This window comes from Pteronotus mesoamericanus, unplaced genomic scaffold (genome assembly GCF_021234165.1).
Source record: "Pteronotus mesoamericanus isolate MK-2021 breed Mesoamerican mustached bat unplaced genomic scaffold, CSHL_Meso_final contig_32, whole genome shotgun sequence".
NCBI lineage: Eukaryota > Metazoa > Chordata > Mammalia > Chiroptera > Mormoopidae > Pteronotus > Pteronotus mesoamericanus.
This window is the reverse complement of record NW_026555134.1, coordinates 5,828,248-5,854,422: the sequence shown is the minus strand read 5'-3', so window position 1 is coordinate 5,854,422 and position 26,175 is coordinate 5,828,248. Positions and strand designations below refer to the sequence as shown.

Below are 26,175 nucleotides of genomic sequence, written 5' to 3'. Positions count from 1 at the left end.
CTAACTATATAGTAGCCAGTGAATATAAAGTGTGATTCAGTAAAAATTGTGGGAATACTTAATTTTGGTACACTTAGCCATTGAAAATACACAAAAGGTGTTGAAACTCCTAAAGAAAAGAATATTTGAATACCATGTGCAAGAAAGATATAAATTGACAGATGTTTAAAGTAAAGGAAAAGATAATGAGACAACGTAATAACCCCAAAACAATTCACTGCAAAGTAAATGGTCAAGAATCAGTGTAAGAATCAAAGAATTTTATTATGTGATTAAAAAATGTGTCATGGAAAGAATTGAAATCAGAAATAAAGAGATACTGCAACAACATGGAAGGATCTAGAGGACATTATGACAAGTGAAATAAGCCAGACACAGAAATACAAATACTGTATCATCTCACTTATAGGTGGAATCTAAAATAGTCAAACTCATAAAAGCAGAGAATAGAATAGTGGTCACCAGGCTTGAATGGAGGAAGAAATGGGAGGTGATGGTCCAAGGGCACAAAGTTTTAATTATACATACATATATTCATTTAAAGATAAATACATTCTAGAGATTTACTATACAACCTAGTGCCTATAGCTAACATTGCAGTATTGCATACTTAAGATTTACTAACATCTCTTAAGTTATGTTCTTAACACATATTAATAAATAATAATAATAAAAGGGACAATAGGACATGGGAGATAATAGATGTGTCTATTACCTTAATGGTAGTGGTTTTGTGGGTATACATGTACCTCAAAATTCAGTGAATTGTATAATTGTGCACATTATACACAGCATTTACAAGCAAGGATATCTCAATAAAGTAATATATATAGATATAGAAATATATATGTACATATACAATGGGAAAATGAAAGGGATGTTGAGAGTCATACATTAGGGGTGAAATAACTACTAGTTTAATGGAGAAACATTTTAATAGTATTTTACATTTAAAACTTTTATTTTTCATGAAAATAAAATTAAATACATATTAAAATTATTTTTAAATCTATATATATATTTTTAAAACTACTTATGGTCTTTATATGTCTTTACAATATTGGTATTTGGAACAAAAACAGTATTGTCTTTGCTGATTAAGTTCATTTCCTTCCTACAAAACAGATCTAACACATCTTCTAAAGTCACTTTCAGCTTTATAATTTCTTAATGTTAAGCTTTGTCACAGTTTTCATGTTATGACTTCTCTAGCCTGACTGACTGACCCCTCATTCAAGTATTTTGGATTAGTGTTTTGCACTCCAAGCCCTTAGCAGATACTATTAGACCTACTTAATTCACCTCGGCAAAATGCAACCTTTGTCCCCAAACTCGTTAACCCTTTGCTAGCTATTATACTACCACAGAGTTTTTCTTTGTTTACATCAGTTCTGATGGAAAAAAAAGCATTAATATTCTCTCTGTGGGCATCACTTATTAAATGAATTGTCTTGAGGGATTTAGTAAGGTCAAATAGTAGAGATAACAATTTATTAACCTTTCTGATTAGGTATACACATCAGCTATAATTAAACTGGGGGAAATTAACACTGATATTTTTAATGAGTAATACAATTATACTTGAAGATCTATTTTGCGGTATGTTCATATTTAATATGCGAAGAGAAACAGCTTGTCTTAAACATTAGTTTTCTAGTTAATTCACTAAGGCTAACTTTCCTATGTTCAAATGATAACTGTTTTCAATAATCATTTATATTGTTCAATTTTATTTTTATCCAAACCATCTTTGTTGAATAGCTTTAAATATTTAGGCTCTAAATTTGATTATCAAATATTTATCATTATTTTAATTATGAAATGTATTTCTTCATGCTCTAGTATACACAGACACAGTTGAGATTAAGATCAAAATAAGAGATGAGTCATGATTTACAATCCAATCATACCCCACAGAAGTAACTGTTGCGACTACCTTTCATACTTACAGCTCTTCTGATAGTGATCACCACTATTGTAAGCAACATGCTGGGTGGGGGCTATTTGGTATAGTTAGGGAAGAAGTCATTTGGTATTCAAACAAAGGCCAGAAAAAATTGAAAAAAGAAAGTATGTGGCTTTCTTTCGTGCCAGGGAGAGGAAAAGGCAAGAGCAAAAGTCCTAATGTAAAAGGATCCTTTGTATTCTTCACCCCTCATTCAATTTTCTTCTGACTTTTCATCTAGCACTGTTCTTATCTACTTGATGGGAACACCTCATAATTTATGAGAGGAAAATGAATGCCCACGGCATACTGAATATACCTTGTAATTGAGGTCTCTAACTTATTTATAGTTAGTAGCTAAGTTGGGTAGAACGTGATGCTCAAATATTCCACAAATTTGGACTAGGTATGAACCAGTGATCACTTCCTGGTTTCTCTCTACACCATTGAACCCATCCTTAGAATATATCCGTGTGATTGTAACAGGGGATCACATAAGAGCGTTAACTTGGTATGTATACTACTAGCACTGCTGGAAGATACAAATTCATATTATAAGCTACTCTTGTCTTCATTGAAGAACATTATGGCCATATAAAAGACATATTACATTAACACACTCAACCTCAGAGTCTTTACTGTTTTAGTATTATTTATTACATATTTAAAGTATTTTATAAAAAGACTTTGTCTAGAAACAAGAATTACATTTGCTAACTTGACTCTTTACCATGCAAGTATGTTGATGAATAAGCTTATATCTGGCATGATTATGTTTTATTTTATCACAAACATTTATATTAATTTGATAAGATGCCATATGCAAGGTGTTTAATGTGGTGACTGATGTATATATAGCTGGCCCTTAATTATAATGATCTTATTATTGAACATAAGTTCTCACTGGAATGTAAACTCCAGATATCAGGGATCCCTGTCTTTTATTCCTCCTAACTCAGTTTCTGTCACATAGTAGGTAGGTACTCAGTAAATGGTTGTTGATTGAGTGAATGAATAAACAAATGGAAAACTGTTGCCAATATTGATTAATTTACTGTGCGTTAAGAAATTCTCTCATAAAATACCTGAGTTAGTTGCTCTTATTGACACTCACAGATATAGAAACTTAGATGACAGGAGAAGTAAGTAACCTTTTGAAGTACATAAAACTGGCAGGTGGTATAGTAGGGACTCAAATTCTCATAGTATGCTTCAGTACTCATTTCTTATCATTATGTTTTCTCAGAACATCGTAGCTACTATTTGAAATATAGACATTTCACTACATATTTACTGCAAAGACATTACTCCAAATATGTTCTTAAGGTTCTTATATTGCTTTGTTTGAGACAACTGTTTTCAAAAATTTATTCTTGACTATAGAATTTTTTATATAAGTAAAAAATTCTCTAGAAAAAAACTATTTTGGACTAACATTGCTTTAAATTTCTTATTAATATTTTCAAATTTTAATGGTTTAAACACCACAGTAGTGCTTTTCATATTCTCATTTAATTGGGAAATGTCTGCAAAAATAGTCTACAATACATATTTTTTAATATATAAAGTGTATTATCAGAATAAAAGTAAGTTCCTTGTGTACATTCTGCCTGATATAATTAGGAATTTCCTAATAGACTCTCAGATTTTTAATTAAAGCAATTTTAATTTGTATAGTTTAATTTTTAATGAGAATATAAATTCATTTGTCTCTCATTTTTAGAAGATGAACCCCTCAATCTCTGAATTTAATATCTTTCAAGATGAAAAAAATAAGCAGGAAGATAATGGTAAAAAGAAAATTGAAGATACATGATAAAGAACATACAAATATATAATAGTTTTGATAACGATTTTTAAGTAATACATTTTTTTCAAATTAAAAACACAGTGATTATGCCAAAAGGAAATAATAAAGCCATGTGCAAGGTTATATTCTATTAAACAAAAGTAATTATTAGCTATAGTTAATTGAATTTCTGTTGTGTTCCATTCATAGCATAATGTGATTTACGTAATTGAAAGCCTCTCAATAATCTTTAAGGTTGGCATTAGTATCTCCATTTTATAAATAACAAAATAGGTTGTGAAGGTAAACTTCACATGTGAGAGAAGGTAGTTTTAGTATTTCCAAGTCACCCTGAGTAAAGACCTGGGCTTTCCCTTCCATATGACTCCTTCTCAGTAAGTCAAAGACTCAGTTCCAGTTTATATGCATAAAATGAGAGTAGATTGGGTGGGGTGGGGAGGAGGAGGGTCAGGGCAGTTTGACTGAACTCATTAAAATCTCAGTGCCCAGGTGAATGTCCCTAAAATGGACAATCCATGGGAGATAAGCACCCATCTGTTGTTGAAAAGATCTAAGCCAGCATCTCAGTAAAAGCAGATTAGCAAATTTATTGAAAAGGGAAGAGATGGATTCCCCCTCTGGTCCACCTTCCAGGAATAATGCTCTGCAATTTCTTGTGCTTTTATCACCTCCTCAGGGTGGTATTTCCAGATCAAATCTCCTCTTCTTCACCCCCTTCCCCTTCTACTCCAAGGAAATGTCTCATTTTCCTTCCTTCCAACTCTAACCCGGATTATTTTCATTTAGACTCCAAAAATCCTGCCTGGGTGATTTAATCTCTCCCCATGCACTTTCCAATCCACAGCTAGAGAGTACACTATAAATCCAGCTTTTCTCACTTTTTTGATTAGCAAACTTTATTAGGAAGTCTAAAACTAAAAACCACCTGCCTGTTCTTTGCATTTCTGTTCCAGTATCCTAATGTTCAGTCAAGGAGATTCGGATACTGCCAGCTGTCTAGAAAAAGAGATTTATAAGGAAGTACAAAAAAATAAATGTCCATTTATATCATCTTCTACATTTCTCCAAAATCACCTATACTTTATTTCTCCAAAGTCAGCAGTGGATATGACATTTGAATCTAATCCATAAATATCTACCAATTAATAAAACCATTTATTTTTCCTCTTCTTTATAATCATGTTGACATTATTAAGAAACAGACTTTGTTTTAATTTGCAATGGTTCTTTGAATATTATTTATATTTTAAATCAAATCAATAAGTGTTTATTGACTAATGATTAAATATTAGTAACTTAATTCATTGTTTGCTTTTTCTATCCTGCTTAATTTAAAAATTATTTTAAAGTGAGTTGAAAAAATATACAAAAAATCAAAACTGTAGTTAAAGTGAAAAATCTAGTTAAAAAGAACAAACACCGTTGAAAAAATCCTTGTCTCTGAGTTTCCTAGAAGTCAAGGTATAGAGGAAACAGTACAAACTACACATTTCTTGTTGCTTAATTAAAAGAAACAAATTTATCTTTTGTAAGTTGAAAAAAAAATCATGACTCTGAAAAGTATTAATGAAATAACTTTGTGACAATTTTGACTGTAGGCAGTGGTTTTCAAAATAATTACGGAAGAGTTTCTAGATGGTATTGGGAAATATGTATCCCAATGGGTGTTTATTGAATTAATTCTAATATAATTAATATTTAAAAAATAGCTAGCTGGAATAGGTTTTCACTAGCAGCTTCTCAGAGTTACACAAAGAAGCTCATTACCTCTCTTATTTCATCTTTAGATAAGAGCAATATTAATTATAAAGTAGTATAGTCCAGACAGGAAAAACCCATTTAATACAAGTTTATACATGAAAATTGTTCAAACAAAAGAAGTGTACAGCTGTTCTCTAACCCAAGAGTGATGCCTCTTGAATGAAGTTGCTCTGATTGTCCATCTTAATTATGAAAAATAATTGGATATAACATTTCAGATTAAGTAAGGGTGATGTCAGGTGTTTTGCTGAGAGCAGCTGACTAACAGGAAGAGGAATAGTTGAAAGTTACTCCTAAACCTGATAAGAAGACCAAGCATTCAGTATCATGGAAGAATCAGGATCCTGAGTTGAAGACAGAGCTGAGCTGCTGAGTTTCGGAGTAATCAATTAGCAAACCAGAGTCAAAATGAATGGGACAGTGAAGACCAATCACATTACTGCCACCGAATATTCAAGAGGCTATAAATCTGGAGGAACCACCCACTCTTCTTTGTTCAGTTGAATGAGCTTTTCTTTGAGGGTTGTGTAGACCTGGGGGTCATCTCACTGTGAAGGAACCCACAAACAAAAGATTCCTGTGGTTTTATGGACCTGAGGGCCAGAAGAAGGGAGGGGAGACAAGGCTAGGAGTAGGAAAGTACTGAGCCTTGACTAAGAGTGGAGAAAGTGCCTTTAAGATTTCCCCACCACCCTTCAATAAAGAAGCCTCAGTAGAGGCACTTAAAAACTTTTGTCCAAGGCCTCAGATAAAGAGACCCAGGAATGATGTCACTTGGGCTAGGAATGTATGTACACACAAGACCCTGGCTGGCCAGGGGTCCCCAAGTCCTTGACTACAGCTCCCCTAAGAAACTACCATGTATAGCATGAATGTACTGTCTGTGGGTGGGAGGATAGCTTTCCTTGTGAGGCTTTCCAGGTAAAGGCTTTGCCTTATGGTTGGGCTTGAAAAATCATGCATAGATTTTTAATTAAATTTATTTGGATGATATTGGTTAATAAAGTTATATAAGTTTCAAGTGTACAGTTCTATGATACATGATCTGTATATCGCATTGTGTGCCCACCATCTGTATATCGCAAAGTGTCATCTCATATTTGATCTCCTTTACATTTGAAATCCTTTATCACTCATAGGATTTTAGCCAGAAATTGTACTGCTCAGGATGAAGCTATTACTTGTATTTGCTGAGGCAGAAGATTGTATATCCTGTTAATCTAAAAGCTGATTTGAATTATTTGTGCATGTGATAGAGAAGATGGGTTACTACAAGTTACTATGCTAGTCTAAAGGCATTCATAAATCATAAGCTTGTTATGATGAATATTATCATAATGAAACTATATATATTTTATAGTATTTTATAGTTACAAAAGGATCTACATTTACTCATTGCCTTTTTTTCCAGTTAGCCATGAAGAAGTCCTACTTCAGTTATTTGGAATATACACACAATATTCATATAGATAACTCTACCTTGTCCTGCAACCGATTAGGGAACTAGAAGTAATTCTGTTTCCACCTTGATAACCAGTAGGATTCATATAAAACTTAGGTTCCTCTGTAGCCTGTGGGATTAGCAACACCTTTTTAATTTCTGTGCAAGAGAAGAGGGAATCTCCTTTCCAGAGAGCAGCAGTATCCAGAGTTATTCTGAGCTGATCTAGAAATTCCATTCTGTAAGGGAGACCCACTGATATCCCTAGACACATTGTGAGCCTCCATATTCCAATTATCCACAAGCAGATGTTTTGGGGCAAGACCAAGGTACTGGAACAAGATTTTTGAAATTCAACCAGAGACACTGGTGGAGAAATTTCTTGATTATGTTTATTAATCCAGACTGTAATGCAAGAGCCCCCCAAACTAGACAGTAAAAAATACCTGTTAGTCAATTTAAGATAGGTTCACCTAAATTGAAGGACAAATATTACTTGTGAAAGATGAAGGGATAAATCAGAAGTGGAGGAGCTGGTAATCCAGAAGGAAGCAAGACTGTATTAAATTGGAAGCTAGCAAGCAAAGTAGTACATTAGGTAAAGATTTAGTCATAAGGTAGCAAGGAATAGCAAACAGCAAGATTGTCAAGAAAGACACATTCCTCATATGTATCTTACAAAAATAAATCAACTCAGGGGTCTATGGCCTTGTTTCATAGTATATGTACTGTTCAAACAATCCCAAATAGGTAGAACTTTAATAATTGTTATTTTTATCTGGGCCTGCTCCTTGTTATCCATATTTTTTTTCAGTGACACTTATTCTTACTTTAATATTTTTTGTCTTTTTCTGCTTTTGAAATGAGCTCTCAATTACAAAATATCAAATTACACTCAGAACTGCCAGCCATGGCACAGTGTGGAGAAGCCCACGAACAAGGACAGACAGCGGCAGCAGGTGGCAAGAGGCGGGGAGTGGGTGAAGCAGTGGTTAACAAACATTCATGGGAAGCTAAAACTACCCAACAGGCTGTGCCCTAATTTAGCACAGGTTACACCAATCACTACCTTGGTGGGTGGCCTCGGTGTATTTAGGTTCAGATTCTACATGACAATACAATTTCTTTCAGTTAAGAGTTCTTGGCTTGCACTGATCACAGGGTGGCCGGAGGGCACTGGACCAGCTTATTAGTTTTTCAAAATGCTATCGTAGGCCTGATGGATGTACTGAGAGACTTCAGGAGCTCTGCACTTCAGCAACAGCATGTAATTGGGGCTTCCTGGCTGTATGCGTAGTTGAGCCAAGATCCAAATACCATTGGTGAGCTTCAGAAATTGGTATAGCATGCCCTGCCCTTCTACATTTCTCTTGGCAATAGTATAAATGTTGTTGTTTTGCAGCTTGCTGGAAACAGTGTCAGCATTTAAATGACATTCCTTAATCTGAAACTGAAGTTCATTTTCTTTGGGAATATCCTTCCCCATCGCGAGGAAGACCTGGCGCTCCATTTTTCTGTCTTCTACAAAAAATACATTGCGTGGGATGAGGCAGCTGAAGTAGAAGACATCAAAATTGTTTTTCACAGCCACTTGCAGGTTATTCGGAGGTTCCATCTTCATGACTGGGCCCAAGGTGTTGAGAGGCAGGGAGACATCGCTGGTTCGGCATCAGTGGGGTGTGGATGGCAAGGGGAGAGCTGAGGAGGACACCAAAGCTGTTCTTGCTAAACTGGGTCACAAAGTCTGTCCTGTGCTGCATAGCTTTGTTGGTGAAGTTCATTTCCATATAGATGTGCCCCTGATGATGAGTAAATGTTCCAGAAGTCTCCAAGCCTTTAGCCTTCACTGCAGGCAGCCAGACAGCCTTAGGAGCCACATATCCACTGTGGGCCCTGCCTATCCCAGTCAAGAGTTCAAACAGATCGTTCAGGCCGCTGCTGACCATGGCAGGGGTAGGGGAAGGAGCAGAGGTTTCAGGCATTGATGATGGAATGAAGGACTGTCCCATTGCTGGACTTCCTCCAATGCCCCAGGCAAGGTCACTGCCAAGCAGACTATCTAGTCCTCCTCCCAAGAGATCCACTGCTCCCACCTGCATGGAGGATACCTGTGGCACATTGACTGGGAGACCAAGGTCTAGGTTTAAAAGGTCTCCCAGAAGGTCACCTTGAGAGGGAATAACCTGAGGCTACTCCAGGTTGGTGGCAGTGGTGGTGCCAACAGGGATGTCAGTACTCCCATGACGTATTGGCAAGTGTTTGCGATGGATTCCATGACTTCCTTCCACAAAAGCATTGGGAGGCTTGTGATACACAGAGGCCAAAGAACCAATGTGGCAGATTAGCTCATCCAGCAGAGTTGGCTCAATGATACCTGTCTTCTCAGAGATCAGTGGCTTCTCAGACAAGACTACTTCTTTGGCTGTGACAGGATCCATTGAGAGAAGCCACCAATAAATATAGCCCCCATCTTGAAGGTCAGGATTATCAGAACCCTGTGTTGCCAAGCTCAAGATCTGCTGCACCAGCTCCTGCATTTCCGATGGCTTCTTGAGGAATAGCTTCGCGATGTCTGTGAGCAGAGTGAGCTGCACCTGGGTGCTTTCATCATGAAAACACTCCAGGGAGCTCTCTAGTAACTCATCTGCATTGTCAGTTCATTCAGCATATTCTCCCACAATCCAGATCATAGCTGTTCGAGCATCTGGCTCATCCAGCGAGTCTAAGTTCTCACAGAGAGTCGCAATGGTACTTTCATACTTGTTGGGGTACTTGCGGAAGATGTCCCTGATGACAACGATTGCCTCTTGGACCACATAATTTACGTTGGTCTGGATGAGATCAAGCAATGTACTTACACAACGTTCTGCAGATTGCTCCACCTTGATGGCACACTGTCCAATGGCCTGCACAGCTTTGCGAACAAAGTCAACATCTACCTCTGTGGCATATTCCTTCAGTTAGGCCAGAGCCTGAGGAATATTGGCTTGGGATGCTAAGCGAATCATGATGTCCAACTTCTCTAGTTTAACATAGATGGGATCATTATACTTCACAAAGAAGACTTGATTTCCTGCTTTAAGATTTCAGGCCTTTTCTGAACAATTAGGTTGATATTCCTCAGGGTGACATATCAAAATGGTGATCAAAATGAATATATATGTAATGACAAGATTTGGGGGAGGGGCCAGAGAATGGTCCTAGAATTGGTAGTCCCAGAATTGCATGAGAAAGACACAGAGAATGCAATATAAAGATTTCTTCAACAGATGAATTAAGATATCACAGCATAGCATGTGATACAAGGCTACTTGTAAAGTCTTTGGCTGAAATATGTCTAACACCTTTTAAACAGCAGTCCAGTGATCTAGTTGTTAACCTTTGTTGCTCAAAATTTTTGTAACCTTGCAGACAAACCACTTAAGAGACACACATGTAAGCTTCTCAGCAAGTGCCTCTCAGTAGTGAAGACTTAATAGCTCTGAACAAAAACAACTCAAATGATTGTGAAACTAAAATGGATCAAATGTCTGGGAATCAAAGAGACATGATTTACTGATTGGTTGGACTGGCCTAAGACAGCTGAGGCCTGGAGTCCCAGGCAGAAGCCCGAGCACTCAAGGAGTGTTGTTGAAGTCAATGTATTAGGTTGACTGGGTGAGACCAAGTATGAAAATTTTGGTAAGAACTCAAGAAAATGATCAAAAGAAAAATGAAACTCATCAATATTTTAGTTTGATAAATAAAATCTTTTACTTTCATTAAAGGATTACAAAAGTATTAGTTAAATAAGGGGGAAAAAAACCACATTTATAGTTCAAGTTTGACCATGAATTGGTTAGATGCTCCCTCTTTGCAAGCATGAAACAGAATATTCTTTCTTTTCCTTAGCTAGTCTTGAAATTTAGGGCTTTCAGGAGGTTTCTCTTGTTTTCTCTTTTTTGGTTATTTTTGGAATGCAAAACTTGTCATAATACAAGGTTTTTTAAAGCTATGTTACATGATTCATTCAGTGTTGGACAAGAGCAGGGTAAGATTAAAAATGTTAAATTTTCTTTCCTCTCTTTTGAATAACTTTGAAGAAATCAGTTGTCCTCAACAGTTGATCATGTTGAGCTAAGGAAATAAAAAAATACTTGGAAAATTATTAGGGGTCATTCATAGAGCTGTCATTATAATTGATGTGGCAAAATTTATTCAAGAAAATGGGATGACCTGTGAAAAAATCATTTGGAGAAAGTGATGGTAGTACCTTCACAATATTTAGTCAGTCACTAACATATTTTTTAAAATATTGAAAAAAAGTGCATCTATTTCAGGATGTGCTGCATGAGTCAACAAGTATTTTCTGCCAAAAATCTTCCTAGAGAGCTGTAGGAGCAATCCAGCAGTGCCAGAGCTGCCAGTTATTTATAAAACAGGGGTTTGAATTTAACCTTGAATTGCAAAGAACTGAGTCCAGATCACCAAGTGTTTTTACCCTAAATTCCATGCTTGATAAAAAGGGGTTATGCTTGTTTTTGCTGATTCCTGTAGACCTACAAAAATGATTGTCTTCCATAAAAGTTTGCAAATTTGGCTCATTCGTTTGAATCTCTGAATATACTGATATTTGTAACTGCTAAAGAAAAACATCAGGGCCATTATTCATTATGCTGCAGCTAATAACTTCTGGGCCAAAACCACCCAAGAAAAAAGGAAATGGAGCTAACAATCAAATTATTTTCTAGGCTTGACATTTCCCAGGGTTCCTCTATTGTGGTTAGAAATCCCATTTGGAAGCTGGAAGAGCCAACTCTCTCCTCACAGAGAATCAGCTTCATTAGATGCTCACTCAAGGGAGTTTGGATTCAGTAGCCAAAGAAATTTCCAAGGAAAATTATTTTGGGGAATTCAGGAGTAAAATAAATTTTTTATGTCACACTTTTATCTTCCTGGAAATGTATACTTAAGAATTTTCCTTCACTCTTTGGCAACAAACCAAAGTAGGCCAATCAGCTTGATCTTAAAACTTTACAGTACCAAGGGAAGAAACTATACAAATAGCCTCTATTTTCATGTGACTACCTCTTGTGTCTTTATTTATCAAAATATACTATTTTTAAAATTTATGATGGATTGTTTTAGTTTTAATTCGTTTTGAAATTTTATTAAATGTGAAAGTATAAAAACGTGCACTTAATTTAAAAATTTATCATTTTTCTGTTTAGTAGTGAAGAACACAAAATCTCCCCTTATCTTGCTGTAATTTTTACTAATTTATAATTTGAGATTCTAGAGTCATATTATTAATGACTATAAATTTTGAAATTTTATTTTAATAGTAATCATTTTGAAATGGCATTTTTGTAACTATAATAAGATAATTTGGGGTGGGTAACTTTCTATTTTAGAGTTTCTTCTCATTGTCTATCTTTGATTCCATTACTTATATATGTTCTTGACTTTTTCATTTTTACTGATGTTTCACCTAGAATATATATGTGAGTGATTTGTTAAAGGTCTTCACATTTTTAAGGCTCTTCTCTTTCATGTGAGTATGAATAGATCTACTATGCAGTGCATCAAGGCATGTTTTTATATTCAACAAGCATTTTTCTCATTAGTCTTATATGCTGGTCTCATTTTTCTCAGTGAATTTATGCTGAAGCATTATCTATGTAAGATTTTGTTTAATTTTATTGAATATGTCACCTAAAATTTTTCTGGAACTTACTTCTGTTTCTGGATGTGACATTTATTCTTAGATAACTTCCTCTCTTAAACTGCATGGTTTGCAAACATCCTAAAGGTCATATTTTTCTTGGTGAATCCATCTGCGAGTGGCATTTATCTTATTTACTTAGTGTTACTCAGTAGTGCAATGCATATGCACTCAATGAAAATCATGTATGAGATAATAACCACATGAACAATTTGTGAAGTATAGATACATGTTGTATCTGGAAGAAAATAGAGTACTAGAGAAATACAGTTCTTAAATATCAGACATTTCATTTTGACCTCTTTTATACAGACAGTACAATGACTAAAATGTTAAAAGAGACATGGGAAACTGAATTCAGAAATGTGTGTTATTTTTTTATTAAACATTTGACATTTTCCCCAGCCCTGTGAATGCTGCTTTGAATCAGATATTTCAATAGAAATTGAGGAGATATTTTTACAGGTTAAGCTGCAGCAGTTTGCCATATGAATCATCTTGCAGAGACATAATGGTCTACATACAGGGTCCAGCAGAAGTAAGGCCTGCTTGAGCGTGGTTGGTAGGGTTATGATATGGTGTAATAATTTATAGTTCTAATTTGAACATTTTACTGAAAATGTCATATAGAATGCTTGAGTGTGATATTGTTATGTTACAGATTTACATGCTTATGATTTTGTAATAAAATATTTTGTAATAAAAAGGAATGTTATTTGTGCCAGACTCTGTATTTATGCCTAAACTCTTCATGAAGTGGACTGACATTTAAAACTCACTTCAGACAAGTAGTGGCCAAAAAGTGGCAGGACCCCTTTCGGGCCTCTTTTTTTGAAGTGCTCTAACACAAAACTTTTTATGATAAACAAATACCTGTGTGTTGATATTTAAGCCACATGATTGTATTTTTCTGTCAAGGGTCTTTCTATTTTTATTTGTTTGAACTATAAGATAACCACTACTCAATCTAATTATTGAGTCACAGTTGTTGGAACCACCAAGTGCCTAGGGCTTTCAGATATCACATGTCAGAACAAGGTACGAGATCTGTCCAGAAGTATCCAGCCATGTAATATCAAAAACTGAGACATTTGTTAAAGAAGATACAAGATACAAGAAATATTATACATAGGACAATGCTGCCTCAGTCCCCTTCAATGTAAGCACCTTGGGAACTCACGCAGTTCTCCCAATCACCATCAGATGCCCCATAGTATTTTCCTGAATCTCATTGACAGTCTGAAATCTCTTCATTTTCAAAAGTGATTTTAGTTTTGGAAAAAGCCAGAAGTCTCAGGGCACCAGATCTGGGCTGTTGAGGAGCTGAGTCACTGGGTGATTTGATATTTCACAAAAAAAATTCTACATGGGATGTGATGGACGAGCTGGCACATTATCCTGATGAAGCTACCAATCACCGGTTGCCCATAGCTGCGGCCTTCTGAATCATCCAAATAGTTTCTACAGAGGAATGTTCAAGCTTAACACAAAATCAAATGCAGATTTGCTCTTCTACTCACTCAGTCATTTTGAATATGATGGCCACACAGTACACATGTTCATTCAATGGTGTCTGCCTCCCCCAGTGACTAGTACAGTGAAGTTGTCATTGTTCATGCATGTGCATTCCAGTCCACTTTCCTTGGCTGCCAGGTTGCATCAATGTTATGCTAACCGTTCTCATTATATTAATTTAATATAATAATTAATAATTTTACTAATTTAAAATTTACTAATTTAAATGTTAATTTAATAATTTTACTAATGATTTGCAGATTTATGTGCTTTAAATAGTGAGGTTATATTGCAAACTAATCTTGGGACTCTATGACCTTTATTTTCACTATCTCTTAGTTTTATTTCCCTTTGAGGTTTAACTCAAAGTTTATCACCTTATGTTACATAGAAAATTTTTGTCCAAACTCAAGATCATTGCTGTCTCACAGGTATATCCAAACCCTTGTTAGAGAGTATTCCCACCCAGAAATTATAGTTCTCTTTCTAAGTGGAGTCTCCTGATTATGGCTATTAATAGAATAGTAACTAAAAAGGATGATTAAACATTCTGGGAAAACCTTTTAGAATGGCATCAGGAAGGTACATAACTGATATTTCTGAAAAACACCAAAAAGGATCAAAAGAATTTTGAGGAATTATTTTTACTTCAAATATATAGAGAAGAAATTAATGGAGATAGTATACAAAATTGATAGATTATAGAGAGCAAACAAAATTCACCTCTAATCTTCCATTTTCTTAAACTCAAACTATCAGTGCAAATATAGGGTAAGAGTCCCAAGTACTGGCTGGATGAGCAGACAGTAAGAACTAATGGTTTTGTAAAGAAGAACAAGTTTCCAGATTTGCATTATCTCCTTTTCAGAACTCCAAAATATTTTATGAAATGTGAAAACAAGAACATTAATACTAATCTTTGAGTAATAACAGAGATAACATAGAATTTATGTGGCATTTTTTAAATGGTGGAAAAGATAAATGAACCAAAGAACAACAAGCTTGAAATAAATATCTTAGAAAATTTTAAGATATACTATTAAAAAAAAAGTCTGAAGACAAATAAAGAATGAAAGTGAGGAATAAGAATGTCTCATGAAAAATGTTAATGTCCAATTAATTTCATTTTTTTGTGGAAGTTTTTTTAAATAGTAGATCAAAGCAATGACAAAAAAATGTATAGGATTTCAGCTAAACCTCTAAGTTTTTAACTCTTACAATATTATTGAATAAAAGATATGAATTACATGACAGTGAATGTTCATTTATTGTGAAAAGAACCTCTTTTTAATGTGTTGATATCTACACAGGGGCAGTCTAAATGCCAAACTATCATTTTGAATAATTGGCCAACTTGGATCTTGTATGCTGTATTCCTCCTTATCTCCTGATTTGATTATCATGTTAAAGTATATTTACTGATTCACTTAAACTTTTGGTGAGATCAAATTTAGACAAATAGCTAAAGCATTAGACATGTATCATTATTAGGTTTTCAAAGGATCAAATAATCGTCCAAAAGATATTTTAGTATGCAATAATTTTTTTTAAATCCCACAACTTAAGGAAATTTGGCAAAACTACTGTCCATGTGCGAAAAACTCAGATTGCAATTGACTATTATTATAACAAGTCAGCACAAAGACAAACATAATATTGGAATTATTTACAGGGGTATACAACCTGCAACCTGTGCATGCACCTCAGGATGGCTATAAATGTGGCCCAATACAAAATAGAAAATTTACTTAAAACATTATGAGTTTGTTTTTTTTTTTTTGTAATTACATGTCACAATGTATTTAATGTGTGGCCTGAGACACTCCTCTTGCAGTGTGGCCCAGAGATGCCGAAAGGTAGCACATCCCTGAGTTATGAAACGTAGCATCACCATCATTCTCTCCTGCAATCAACATTCCAGTGACGTATGTGTCAAGTGATGAGAGCAGTCTCAAAGAGATATTAATTTATAAAGATGCAACAATGAAAATAGTTTAATTTTGGCACAAAAGTAGAGAGATATGCAATGAAATAGAACACAATGGCTAGAAAGCTAAGTATATAAAATGTTTCAGTAATATCCAATTAGTGGACACATGATTAATTTAATTAATAAAAGCTCTAGATATGAGTGGTTAGAAATCCAACAAATCATTATCTCTATCTAATACCTTACTTCAAAGATACTACAGGTATAATAAATATAAAATAGCAAGGACTCATGGACAAAACCAAAGGGGAAGAGCTGAGGGAGGGAAGGTGGGAGGGGGCAAGGGAAAGAGGTGGGGGGAAGGCAGAGACAAATGTATTTAAAAAGTAAATAAATTAATTAAAAAAAAATAATAAAATAAAAAAATATGACAGTAAACAAATATGTAAACAGTAAATATATATAAAATATAACATAAAACAGAAATAAAAAATAATTCAAAAGGTAATAATATAAAACAATGAACATATAATATATAAACATAAATTTTATATAAATAGTATAAAATAAAAAATAAAACAATAAACAAAATTACTAATGAAAAATTTGAGTGTTCTTAAGCTAGGGAAGATATTTTTGAGCATGACAGTAAATACAGAAATGACAAATAATGTTCTATTTTTTTATTATTCAATCAATATTTTTTTAATCTAAAACTGCCTTGTCCAATATGGCGGTCCTGGCCACATGTAGCTATTGAGAATTTCATGCCTGGGTAGTCCAAATTTAGTTGTGCTGTAACTGTAAAATACACATTGGATTTTGAAGACAGTACAAAAATAAAGTGAAATAAAGTGAAAGTTGTAATTTTTAACATTAATTACATTTTGTCATGATTATATTGAGTACATATTGAGATATATGTAATATTAAAATTAATTTCACTTGTTAGTTTTTACCATTTTTATATGACATGAATGTTTTTATTTACATATGTGGCTCACATTACATTGTTGTTGGACAATGCTTATATAAACCATGTCTTTACTAATTTCAGATTGATTCCTTTCTCAGAAGTGAAATGTTGAATTGATTCCCTTGGGGATACGAATTAGAGATTCTCTAAACCCCACCCTTGCACATTTGGTGAGCATTGAGCGAGGTCTTTTGCAGTAAGTCCATTCTAGGGTAGAGAAAAGGAAATGTGAGATTATTTCTTTTTTCTGCTTAGGCGTGCCTTATTTTCCAGGCTGCTTGCTTCAGTTTTTCTCATCATTTTATTATTTTTTTCCTTATAGTTGAGAAGCTTAAGAATGGTAAGGGTGGGGAGCAAGTTAAAAGCTAAGTCTTAGATTAACATATAAACAAATTTATTTTGTAGATGTTTTCCAGTTACAATGGTGTTTCAAAGCACTACTTAATTATTTTTAATTACAAAATATGATATAGTTTTTAAGAGCAAATGAATTAAAACTAGAAAATATTTAGAAAATAAAGTGGAATTGTCATATGTCAAATTTTAGTTATTACTAGTAAAGTACCCACATGTGTTTTTCCCCCTAAAACTTGATGTAAACAGGGAAAAGTAAACCCTAACATAATTTTAAAGTTGTGTGTGTTGCTTTAGTGTTTTTTTTACATCAAACCAAGTATCAAATTATTTTCAATAGAATTAAATGAATTTGATTATTTTCTGAGAGAATTGTTCTCTGTATAATATTTTCAACTTAAAGTACCATATATGAGTATAACTTAGGTGATTTATTTGTCCAAGAGAAACTGTTTCTGTTAATTTGATTCCATTGGACCATTATTATAGGTAGAATAATGATACTTCTAATTTTAAAGCAAACTCAGCAGAGCAAAAAGCAATGTAACAAAATATCACAGCACAAAGCAATGTAACAAAATCATTACAAACCCTTCCCTACCCTGCACTGTTCACATGAGCTCAGGTGTCTGACCAGCAATCCCCAAATCTCAGCCATGTTTTCGCTTCTAGCTGAAGATTTACAGAAAAGTAAATTAGCAATTATGACTCAAGGTAATAGCACGCTGCCTAAATTACTGTGATTGAATCATTTTAAATTGTTCCATTACATTTTTCTGTTACTGATAATAAAGATAATGAAAGGGGCTGGCATCCACGGAGACCTTAAGTGACAGGATCTGTCATAAGAGTGAGTGCATGTATTAACTCACTTATTCCTCATAAGTAGCTTATGAAGTAGAACTATTACTCTTTCTTTACTAGAGACGAGTCTAGTCTGGTGAGTAACTTCAGCACATATAAATTAATTTTATAATATACTTTATTTCAGACAGCCATACATTTATTTTATTATCATAATTATTGTTTATATTGACAACTTCCCAGATTAATTTCTGAATATAATATTGTAAACATTAGGTTTCAAAAATTATATTCTGAATCAACTCAACTGTCTATCAACAGGTGAATGGAAAAACAAATTGCAGCATATTCATGCACTAAATCCTACTTGGCAATAAAAAGGGCAAAAATTAAATGCATTAATTGGATATATTACATGGATGAATCTCACTTTGGTAGGGTATAAGAAGGTAGACGGAGGAAAACCATATTGTATGCTTTCATTGATAAAGAAAGTTCTAACACAGGCAAAACTCATCTAATTAAAAAAAAATCAGAGCAATGTTTCTCTCTGGAGGATTCAATGTTCTGTTTTGTTTTGTTTTGTTTGAATCAGAGCAATGTTTTTCTCTGGATGGATAATGGTGGGAGGTGATTGAAATGGAAATATGGAAACATTCTGGTGAGAAGGAACTGTTCTATGTTATGATGGGGTAGTGTTTATCTGGGTATATCCATTTGTCAAAATTGTAAGGCTAAGTTTTATGCATTGAAAATGTAGGTTATTTTACAAAAAAAAGAATAGTAAAACAGGTAATTATAGCAGTAATTGGGGATGGAAGTATAGACATAACAAGAATGGATAATGTTGATAATAGTTGAAGTTGGGTGATGGATATGGAGGTTCATCTTGCTATTCCAACTTATTTGCATATATTTGATATTTTCATAACATAAATCTAAAAAACATAAAGCCTGATAAAGTGCTTTGCCCAAGCCTCCAAACATTGATATCAAAACTTGGGTAATATCGAAATTAGGCTTCATAATAATCACAAATATGAAGTCTTAGGTTATTGGAGGCAGTCTAGGAAGGAAATAAAGATGAAGATAAAAGTACCCTCAGAAAATACTTTGAGAGGTGAGAGTGGTGGTGGAAGCCAGTTGTCTTCCTTAATTGTGAATTTCCAATAAGGAGCGATTTCTTTTTCTTTTTATGAACAGAGCCTACTTCTGAAATGAGAAGCAGACAATGTTTACAGCTATACTCCAAACTTTTGGACTCTTACTTGAATGGCAATTTCCTTTGTGTGTGAGATACATTGATAAAAAGTCTTTTTCAGTAATGATCCCATCAAATCTCCTATTCACAATAAAGTCATTTCCATGCTCGGTGCATGGCCTTAATACGAATTGTGTTATGAAAGCACAGTGTGGGTTATGTAAATAGTATATGAATGTCGATTTCAATATTAAACTATTGCATTCCCTGATGATGCTTGAGAAAATGTAATTTGCAATATATTCATAAAAGGGCTAAAATAATGTGCAGGGTCATTTTTATCAAGCATTTGTGGCTCACATCAGTTTAAAGCCATAAAAGCTGTATTTTTTCCATTAAAAAGGTTTATCTCATTCTAACATTGCATTTTAGATGTATTTCAGTGCCCTAATCATAGTAACAAAAGTGAAAATTTATTCTAATACATTTTAGAAAGCTAAATGGACTCATTTGGTTATTGTCAAGTTCCAATTCTGAATTCCAATGGGTTTTCATGGAATGTGCCCTAGTACATTTGGAAATCTAGGAGAGAGGTACGTATTAAAAACAACTAGTTGACCAATGTGTTATTTTATAACAATTTTCTTGGCTACTTGTCATAACATCCTGAAAAAAAACAGAATTACCGATTTAGTATCTAATTTTAAAATGCATTGTATTTTAGCTAGAGACCAGCAAATTATTCCTGTAAAGGGTCAGAAAATAAATATTTTAGGCTTTGCAGAATAAAGCCTCTTTTGCATCTACTCAATTATCATTGTAACAAAAGCACCCACAGACAACTCATGAAAGAGGAGGCGTAGCTGTGCTCCAGTACTTTATTTACAGATTCAACCAGCCTTCTCTAGTTTGTCAGCCACTGCTCTAGACTAGTGTTTTTCAAACTTTACTTGCACAAAAAGTTTCCTGTAGAGATTCTGATTCAGTAGATCTGGGGCGGAACCCAAGAATTTGGGTTTTAAATCGGTTCATTATCTGAATTTAGCTATGTGAATGAAGTATTCTGTACCTTAATTTATGTAGCTGTAAAAAGAACTCCAATATCTTCTCTACCTGTTTTGCATGCTTGTAATGAAGATCAAGTATAATAATATATGTGAAATTTAATATGTAATATACAGAAACAAGCATTATTAAGACACTTTGGTAAGGGTTATTGCCTACTTGTTGATCTTTTTCTTCCCAATTCTGTATATGTAAGCTATAATAGGGCCATATTAAGATCTCCTTTAGATATTCTATGCCACAGTTTTCAAAAGCATTTTAATGTATTATATTCCTATTGTTGCTGTAACAATTAACCACAAATGTAGTAGGTTTAAACAAGACAAATTCGTCGTCCTATAGTTCTGGAGGTCAGAAGTCTGAAGTTAGTCTCGGGATTGAAACCAAGCTATCAGCAGTACTAGATCCTTCTGGGGGCTCTAGGAGAGCTCTAGTCTGCTCCCTGCCTTTTGCTGGTTCAAGGAGCTACGCTTTCTCTCTGAACCTGGACCCCACATCACATCACCGTTTATTTCCATCCACCCTTCTCTTCTAAGGATCCTCTGCATATACATTGCGCCCACCTGGAAAACTCAGGCTTTTCCCCATCTCAAGGTCATCTCCGTTAAACTTGATCGTATCTGTTAAACCTTTTTACTTCGTAAGGTAACATATACACAGGTCCTGAGAGCTAGTATATGCTCACCTTTGCAGGCCATCATTCATCCGAAAACGTTAGAGCATTAACAAAGTAACAAAACATGGACTGAGTTTCAGTGGAAAGAGATTGATAGAGACAAGGCACAGAATCCTGAAACCTTCCTTGCCCGTGTTACCACAGTTTAGGGTCCCTAAACAAAGGGGATTAGGCATTCTTTTTTGCTAGGAGGCTTTGCCCAAATGTGACCGAATTGTACTCTGATAAGATAAACCTAGCTAAGTTGAAGACTCCTTTGCTTCAGCTATCAGAAGGCCGAAGTTGTCTCTTAAACATGGGCCAACGAACATTTTAGCTTCCTTTTCCCATAAGCTGATATTGCAAGTTGTCTCTCTGTATTTTAGTACTCTGATTATGATGAGAGGTTTTAGAGAAAGAAAGGCAAGGTGTAGTGGGAGAAATTCTAGACTTCTCTCTATAAGTCTTCAGTAGTTTGACCTTCAGTTCAATCTTAAAGTTTCCAGAGGGGGGAAAAAATGATTTTCCTATATGGAATTGCCTCAGGCCTATCTTACTGTTAAAGCTCTTGGCAGGAAAAGAATAGCATCTGAGGTTTCAAAGAGATGAAATGGAAATTGAAATAAAATACTCAGAACATTGGGTCCAAAAAATTGTCCTTCTCCTTGATCCATCTATACTGATGGATCCTTCTCTTTAAGGAGCTTAGTAACTAAAGTCCAGTCAAGAGGCACACAGTTATTTGAACAAAAATATTAATATTTTAAAATGTTAACTACATATGAAATAATGGAAAAAATTAGAAAGAGAACATTGAGATATCATGAAGGTAGAAAGTGCAGAAAAAAACTGTTATTCCTAGTGGTGGTAGAACAAAGAGAAGAGGTTGGAATTGTTATGACTCAGAAGCCTGGCAGTGGCCTATGGTAGAGCCAGGATGCTGAGCTCTGAAAAAGCCGGTGCTCTTGTCTCCTAGCTCAGAGGAAAGGCCTGGGCGTAGTGACTCATCTCTGGGAAGAGGAAGCTTACTTTCTTATGCAGGAGTTGCTAAGGTGTAATGACAAGACTGAAAAAATTGCAAACTCTAATAAACTGACACTATGGAAACAAACCGCTTCTGACAATGCAGAGGAACCTTTGTTTCAAGGAACAGGATTTAATAAAAAGATGGAAAAATCAAGAAAAGTAAGAGAGAGCAGGCACTTCTTCCACCTCTAGTTTTGCAGTCTCTCTCTAGCTTCCCCTCTTAGCTGAGCCTAACAGACATCAGCTGGCAAAGGAAAGATGTGGCTTGTAGAGTTCCAGCTATGACATCACAAAGACTGGTCTTGGAGTTCCTTAATTTAACTGAAGCTTGAAATGTGATATCATCATTCATTCGACATCATTGATTGACTATACTTTCTGTGAAAAGATGGACTAGGAAAACAAAATTCTTCTTAGTAAAGTGAAATTACAAAGAAGCCTTTACTTTGTGTTCTGCACTCAGCTATGGGAGGGGCAGAAAATAAATCATTATCATAGAGTATATGTAACCAAAAGTCTGCACTCCACATTGGACTGGAGTTCAAATTTGAACCTGAAAAAGATCCAAATATCTAACCAATAACAAAAAAGTGGTCCAACCTACCTGCCATCCTGAAAACATGAAATGAATATTTGTTCTTGGATAAAGTAACAGAAAAGAAAAAAAACCAATATGGAGAGAATGCCCTCAATAGCATCAAATGTATTCTTATAAACTAAGTCATTCTAATATGAATCAATATAATAAAATCATTGAGAAAATATTTCAGCATGAAATAAAATCAGCAGGAACAACATATAATATAAAGAAACTTCATATTATAAATAATATAATGATCTGTTATAGACTATAAAATAAATATTATAGACTTAAACACAATGCAATCATATATCAGTTAGATCTGAGAATTAATTAAAAGATCAAATATAAAATTGTTATTAAAAATTAAAAACCAACAGATGTTATAAACAGCAATTTACTTGCTGAAAAGAGAATTAATAAATTGGGACATAAAGCTGAGGACATTGTTTGAAGATTGGCCAGATAAAAAAATGGAAAATACAAAAGTGATATTAAACATTGTCTAATCCAACCTACATTTAATGTAATTTTTATAAGGAGACAATAGTGAGAATTGAAGAGAAGCTATATTTGAAATTATAATGGCTGATATTAAATTATATTTATTTTCAACTTCTGCAAGTCCAATGTGTTTTGAGTTTGATAAATAATGCTAACATCCACACTTACTATATTTTGTGGAAGAGAAAAACCCCAAGATAAAAGATATCAATGAAAAAGCATACTACCAGGTGTTGAAATAATTTAATATTTCAAATATGATATATGGAATTTTTATATCTATCATTTAATTTTAATATCATTATTTTATAATTTATGCCAAGAATCATTTTTTAGTCATTTTTTAGTTAATCTTTATGAAGACAATTAAAAATGCTTATTTTTATAATGCTTTCTCATTAATAAAATTTATGACTTAAAATAAAAATAATAGCAAATACATTAAAAGAAATGGCATACAATCAAGATTTATAATGCATTGGTTTCTAATTGTAAGATCTTTCCTATCTATAGTGAAGTTCTAAAATAATCGAAAGTAACAAAAGAAAACATTTTAAAAGTTAACATACAAAATGAAGAAGCTGTTGAGTCTAAGAACTGACAATATAAATGTAAATTGTGCAATAATTTACATTTATAAACAGTTTTAAAATGAACTTAATCTCATACCATAATTAACATAAAAATAACTGCAGTTTTATAGGAAGGAAATTCAAAATATAAAATAAATGTGTTTAGTTTCCTTTATTTAAAACAATTAATTCCCAAACTGAAAGACAATATGATTAAATTTAGAAAACTAAGACACTGAACTCCATGAAGAAATATTTCATTATGGATTTGACAAAAATATAGCATATGTGAAGATTCTGATACTATTTTTATATATCTATGTACTGTTTATATATTTGCTCCCTTCCATAGCTATATTTTATTTAATATCTTAAGTTAAAGCTACACCGTTTATTTTGTCTTGAGATCTTGGAGATGAGCATATGGTTTTTATTTGATGATTCCATCAAATGCTCTATTTCACTATAGAAATAATTTTCAAAAAGTAGTCTTAATGTCTTTGTCATAGAATATTTATTTTTTTAAGAAAATATGCCTTATACTATGTCATCATATTAACACAAATAAGAATCATTTCTTTGTGTGAAGAATTATGTCTAGTATAATAAATGACTTAACTGATTGACAGGAAAGGGAAGAACCGTATTTAAAATGTAAGGAAAGCTATTTACATATGATTCATTTTAACTAATTTCTTCCTCATTATTTTGCCATGTAATTTCAAATATGTTTTTGTATTACATCAGAACTTATCGGGGGTCTTTTTAAAACATTGAAGTTTATTTTAGTTTATTATTCTGGATTTCAAACTAAGGAAGGTGAACATGTTATCAAATTTGATATAAATAAATCCAAAATAATTTTACAGAAGCCTAATATTACATTTCTTCTAATTCTTTGCTGTATGTCTGAGATAGTATGTCCATGTTCAGGTTTCAACTATTACATTTTTAGCCTTTCCATGTTTGATTGCATTTCTTCCCAAGCCTCCAGAACCACAACACAAGAACCTGTTAAGCCTCATAGTATCAGTTGCAGTGTATCCACTTGCACATTTTTCTTCACAGCTTCCAATTCTGGCAGCTTTTTCCTTCTAATGCTTCTTAGAATAACATTTCTCAGTTATTAATAAGTCTTATCTCCTAATCTCTTTACTACTTAAATTGCACAGTCTTTGTCAGGGACAGGCAGCTATTCAGTTTCCCTACCATTTGACACAGTCAATCCTTTGGTCTAATAAGTTTCCTATCAAATTGCACTAAGGAGGCTACTCAGCTGGGTATTACAGCCACTTATGTATTTTAAGACCACTTACACATGAAAAGGTGTTCCACATCACTAAATATCAAGGAAATGTGAATAAAAACATTAGTGAGATATTACTTCATACCTGTTAGAATGGTTATCATCAAAAAGAGAAGACATCGATGTTGGCAAAGATGTGGAGTAAAGTGAACTCTCTTCCACTGTTGGTGAGACTGTAAACTGATGCATCCACTATAGAAAACAATGTGAAGATTCCTTGAAAAAAATTAAAAATAAAACTATCATATGATCCAGGAATCCTACTTCCAATTATTTATATTCAAAGGAAAGAAAAAGAAGTCTCAAAAATATCTATCCACCCATGTTCACCACAACACTATTCACAATAGTCAATATATGGAAACACCTTAAGTTTGCATCAAAGGATGAGTGGATAAAGAAGTTATTCAGCTGTGGAAAAAAAAAGAAAATCCTGCTATTTAAAAAAAATAATATGGATGGACTTTGAGGAGATTATGCTAATCGAAATAAAATGAAGACAGATATTACATGATATCGTTTATGTGTGGAATCTAAAAAAGCCAATATGTAAGTGCATCAAATCAACCAGTTGTATGTCTTAAACATACATCATATATGTCAATTATATCTTAATAAAGCTGGAAAACAGAGAAGACCACTGTATAGCCACTTTATTTGCACTGTCCCCTTAAGTCCAGACAGGTCTTCTTCATCTCTTAGTGATCACTTCTCCCAACTTTTATTCATACTGAGACTCGTTCTCTTATCTTCTGTCCTTCAAAATTTTCCTATTAGAGTTCACAAGTCTCCTTTATTTTTCCCATAGAACCTTGGAGTTTATCTGTGTCACACTGAGTTTATATTTAGTTTTTCTGTTTTTTTATTTCATTTTACTATATTGTCTTCCAGAGTAAATGATAAATGTCCTGGGTGGAGAGAATGTGTACACTTCTGATGTGTTTCAAGAACACTGACTACTACCCTGTTCATTGTGCACACGAGAAGAGTAAATTTATGTAATATCAACAGCAGGTATTATGATTG

General features: G+C 33.8%; 1 protein-coding gene and 1 pseudogene across 1 annotated transcript in view; one reads left to right on the top strand and one right to left on the bottom strand.

Moving 5' to 3' along the window:
- Positions 1-26,175, top strand: part of GALNTL6 (polypeptide N-acetylgalactosaminyltransferase like 6) — an 861,777-nt gene that overhangs the window by 200,480 nt on the left and 635,122 nt on the right. The gene's annotated exons all lie outside the window — the stretch shown is intronic.
- LOC129072483 (AP-1 complex subunit beta-1-like) lies at positions 8,147-10,090 on the bottom strand (annotated as a pseudogene).